Below are 5,451 nucleotides of genomic sequence, written 5' to 3'. Positions count from 1 at the left end.
ACACACATAAATTACTGCTACCTCAGGTGTCATGTTCTCTGGAACTTTTTTTCTTTTCTAAGTGTTCCTATTAAAAAGAATATAATAAGAGCTATTCTTAAAATCCAATAGCGTGTAACAATACTTTCCTTCTAAACAACAGCATTCCATCGTTGTGTTTTTACTGCAACCAAACATATACCCATGTAAAAGTATTCTGCGAAAACCGAATTTGAAAATGCAGAAAAAGGATGAGGAATAGTAAAAAAAGCACCATTAATCAATTTGTTAAAAGTAGCATTCACTCGTACGGGGCTTAACTTCACAGCAATGAAGAATGAACTGATTTGAAACCTCATTCTTTGAAAATTTGAGGTGCAAATAGACTTCAGCTATCAGAATTCTACCATCAGCAAATTATATCAAAACACTATTTTGCATATGCTGTGGATGAGTTTTGAAAACTGCATTTATTTTTTAAAAAGTCAGTATTCAAGCTCACGGTATTAAAAAATCAGTGTTGTGGTTAATGCACAGGACTGGATATCAGATGATTTAGATTCTAGTCTTGGCTCTGTCTCAGACTTCCCCTATGAGCTAATCACTTACAATTATCTTTTCAGAGGTGGCATCTAATTTTGGATAACCCAGCTTTGCCTGCCAGACTTTAATATCTGGAACCCAATTTTCAGAAAGTGGTTTCATTGTCTTCAGCTGGTATAAAAAGAACTCAAAATCTCTGCAAATAAGATTCCCAATACTCTGAACTTTCATTGGTTGTCATTTGTAACTCTGCAAAGTGTCCCTAAAATGTTACCAGTGACATAAGTGGAGAATTCAGTTTATTAATACTTTGTATCCGCTGCACATGCCTAAACAACTACAAAACAATGAAGCAATGAAGACCAGGGTCCAGAGCATCCAGAGGCTTGCCATGAGTGAGGTGTCCAATGTCCAACACACCTCACCTGCAGATTTCAGTGCTTCAGCTTAGGTCATCAGAAATTAAAGTGTTTCAAATAAGAAGCCATAGCTGAAAAGGCAGATTTTCTTTACCATAAAACTATTTGTGGCCCCTAACTTTCAGTGAAGTCAACATAAGTATATGCCCTGCAGGGATCTGACCTGTGTGACAAAGAATCATCATATATACAGTGATCAAAATTCATTATGATTTGCAATGTCTGAACTCTGTAAGATAACTTTGTTTGAAGTTGTGTTTTAAGAATTTTGAATGGCATATGTGAAACACGCTAGGGATGCTACATGGAACCGAATTTGTGTTGAATTTAAAAAACAAAGTGACCTTTACAATGTGTTCTTATGTTCATCTGGAAACGAGTCTGCAAAAATAATAGTTCATACTCTGTAATTCTGTGACACTAAAGAGGAAAAACATTTTCTCCACCTTGTGAAGAAATGTTATTGAAAAATCCCCAACAGCAGAATCCTCGACATATTTTAATTATACAGCCAAATACCTCACTCAAGAATCCTGCACTGGATCATACCATCTGTGTGAAGATGTTTTGCAACTATGCCAGTACTTCCAGCTCAGATGACTCAGAATGGGTGGTGCTTAAAGGGAGGAGAATCCAGACCCTTTTGTCCTTCACAGAAATCCAGGCCTGCTGAGCACTCTCGTCCGATGCAGTTCAACACCAGAGTTGTCCTTTCTTAGCAGGAAAATTATCCTGCATAGGCTACCATGACCACACTGCTTCCAGCACCTGAGCGAGGTTGGTTTCGATAACCAGGAAAGTTAGATATTCAAGATTTGGTAAAGGTCAGAGTCCCTTAATGCTAATAAGGTACATACATAGTCATACAATGTTGGAGGTGTGTGAGGGCTTGTCTGCCCTTTAAACCATGATCTATTTAGAAGTATTCAGACTTCCTGAATGTTTTTAACTTACTATATCCACTGTTTCATAAATCCAGCAAATGATACCCACTGTTTAGTCAATTCTCATGCTTTCCGTGAATATTTCTAATCTTCTATTTTTGGTAATGAAATAATTCTGAGACAAAGGTGAAACAAAACTGATTAATGAAAAGATTAATACTAATACTTAGGTGGAGTGTCTTTCCCCTGCTCTGCCAAAACAACACTGGAACCAGCCTCATCAACATAGGAACTGGCCTCACTTTCCCCAGCCAGCACAGAGTTGGCACGTGCGAATCCTATACACGTACACTGAGAGAGGGGGCTCCGTAGGAAGTGGAAGTGGGACTAGAAACACACCGTTTGCTGTGCGCTGTGTGAGATGTCATCTGTTCCTCCCAGACCCTCCTTTCTCAGCTATACTGAGCAGAGCTCTGGGACAGCTGTCCCAATAACTCATTTTCCCTTTCTGTTCTGAGTATTTCCTGCCTCTGTTTGTACAGTTTCTCTATGCCTGCACATTAGGATAAGCACGGAGCACTTAATCGGCAAGTTCTTAAAAATCTATTCAACTCAGTACAAGACAGTTGTAGTACTTTATCTGATAAGCTTCAGCACTCTGCTTAGTCATCATACTTTTATTATCTTCTATCACGAAGCCTTGCTCTCACAAAGTCACAGCAAGTCACCACATCATCTCCTACTAGGAAGCTGCGGGTAGTTCTCTCCATGGCTTTATGAGCAGTAGTGAGTGGACACTAGCTTTTTGGAAGAGAAATCTTCTGTTTACACAGTATTATGCAAAGGTTACTTTTCAACTTACTGCAAAAAAACTAAGTTATGAAGTATATATACAAAATTACTCTGAAAATAGAAAAAAAAAATTATTTTCTTCTATTTGCTTACTTCTTTACAACCTTCTAAGCAAGTTGCACTAACTAGAATATACACGGAATGGAATACATGCAATATATGCACAAAGAAGATAATTCAAATGTATATGGCACCCTGTATTTTCACCCATCAATTCACTGATTAAGCTTTTCCCTTCAAGATTTCTTTGCATCATATGACTGACCTACAAAAGAAATACAAATCCCTGTATATTTTGAGTGTAAATTAAATCTCTTCTACCATGACTTATTTATAAGTACATTGTACTATTAGCACAGTTCAAGCACTTCACAAATACTGACACTCCGCCAGATCTCTAGGGTGTTACACTGTTCCTCAACGCCACTCATGCGGACAACAGATCTCCTTCTCCACTGGTGGATGCACTGGCACGGAGAAGACAATCTCCTTTACCCTGCTCACAGCAAATGACACTGACAAATACAGACCACGACAAAACGTCCCTCCCTGTTACTAACAAGGTTGCTACCACGCTTGGCAACTTTCTTCCTACAGACACTGCTTTTTTTTTTTCTCTTTAGAACAAGAAGTAATATCTCAGTTCAACTAAACTAGTAAACTGTTTTAAAATAGATTTCCATTCAAACCACATTATATTTCCTCTCCCGCATTGTACATGACCTTCAATAAACACCAAAATGTTTTAAGGCTATCCAACAACTGACAGCAATAGTTGGTAGCAAGAACAGCGATAGATTTACTGACTGTACCGTGCAGTATGTAAGTTCCTCCTTAATAGGCCTATTTCCGGTACAGAACTTGCATCCCTTTGATATGTAATCTTGTGTGGTATGATAGAAGCAGCAAATTAACCATTTATTTTGCAGTGATTGGCAGACTTCAATATCACTATTTCTTGAGTGACTTTAACTACGCTGTAATTTCTGACTGCAGTTCTCAAACTAACCCTTTGTCATACAGCGTTTTCTTTAACTAATAGTCTAAATCCCTGGTAGGAAAAGGCTCGTGTGATAAAAGTTACAGGGGATGTATATTAATGTAATAAAATTAAAACCTTAAACATATATAGGGATCTAGTGAATATCTAATCTCAGAAAAGTTAGCAAAGGCATTGTTTGCTCTCTTTTTCTTCAGGTCTGCCAAATTAAAACATAGTTTACCCCACAGCAGAGTACATTTTGCCATCGCCCTACATGAGGAGGCATAGCTGAAGCATTCTGTCTGACAAATCAACAGATGGTTTGAACCCAAAATGAAACATTTCTCATTCGCAGACTGCAGATGCTTTATTCATGAGCATTAGTATGATATGGCATGGTATCATATCCAGCTTATGGAAACTAAGACATAGGCAGGTTCAATGATGTGTCCAGAATTACCCAGCGAGTCTAACAGCAGAGCAGTAAGCAGGGTGTAGTTCCCCTGTCAGGAGCCCCCTGTGCTGGTTACAAGCAGCCGAGTGATTTCAGATATACAGATTAACTATTTTTTCTGGACAAAGGGCAGGCTTTTAAGGCAATTGCTTTATGCATCTGGCTTCAACCAGCAATGTAAACCCTTTACTTGTCTAAATATCAAAATGTCATGCCCTGAAAAATAGATTAAAATATGAATGTTAAACATATCTATATTAGAAAGCAATTCATACCCAGGTAAAGCTGCTAGTGCTCCAGAGTGACCGGGATGTCCTTCCGTTATAGCTGCATGGCACTGGATTAGTCCATGTTTGTTTGCATAGCCTTTTCATCCTACTAGGTAATCATAATAATGCCCTGTCTTCTCCTCATTCTCAATATCTGGATGTGATTAAAGTAAAAAAAGAAAAGTCAAATATTATGGCCTATATTCTGGTATTTTTAAAATTTCTGGTTGTTCCCACTAGTCTGTAAAATTCAAGGCAGAAAAAACCATCACAACCACCATTCTTGATATGCAACTGGCATAAATATAACTATGCAAAAAACCTTGTACTTATATTGTTTCTGCTACGCCTAATTGTAACAAGCCGTTGTTCATAGCAGATTGATGTAGCTCGTGGCACAGAAGTAGAAAGTGTGGGTTTGTTCCCAACTTCTCGAGTCTCATGGAAGTCAGTGGAATTTTGGGCAACGCAAGAAAAAAAATACTGGGCCGTCAGAGGCAAACCAGGAGATCATACTTATTCTTTCTTTTATTTTGAGGCCACTGGATGAACGCAAACTGGGCAAAACCTCTTGGTGAGGGCACTCAGTTTCTGGACTCCCAAGAGCTACTGCAAAGAGGGGAGAATAAAAGCTCTTCTGGGGCGGCAAGCTATGAAATAGCACAGTATTAACGATAAATAGTTCTTTAATAACTGCCTAATTTCGCTCTGTACAAGGAGAGCTGGTGGATAAGCCCCTCGCGGCGCAGGCAGCCGGGGAAGGGAAGGTGTGAGAAGACCGGGCAGGCAGCCCCTCACCCCGGAGGCAGGCGGGCGGGCAGGCAGGCAGCCCCCGGGCCTGCGGCCTGCTCTCCTCAGGGGGGGGGGGACGCTGCTCCCGCCCGGCTCCCTGCCACAGCTGCCCCGGGCACCTCATGCCGAGGAGGAGTCTGTCTGTCACGACAGCACGAGGCACCGTACCCGACTCAGCATCGCTGAAACGCGAAAATAAAAATAAATCCGGCTGTTTGGCTCGCTTTTCGGGCCGCTTTCCTGTCAGGGAGCGCCCCGGCGGCGGGCCGGGAGGGCG

The sequence above is a fragment of the Aptenodytes forsteri genome, unplaced genomic scaffold (genome assembly GCF_000699145.1).
Source record: "Aptenodytes forsteri isolate BGI_AS27 unplaced genomic scaffold, ASM69914v1 Scaffold346, whole genome shotgun sequence".
In the NCBI taxonomy this organism is placed as follows: domain Eukaryota; kingdom Metazoa; phylum Chordata; class Aves; order Sphenisciformes; family Spheniscidae; genus Aptenodytes; species Aptenodytes forsteri.
The sequence above is the reverse complement of the archived record's forward strand: the minus strand, read 5'-3'. Positions refer to the sequence as shown.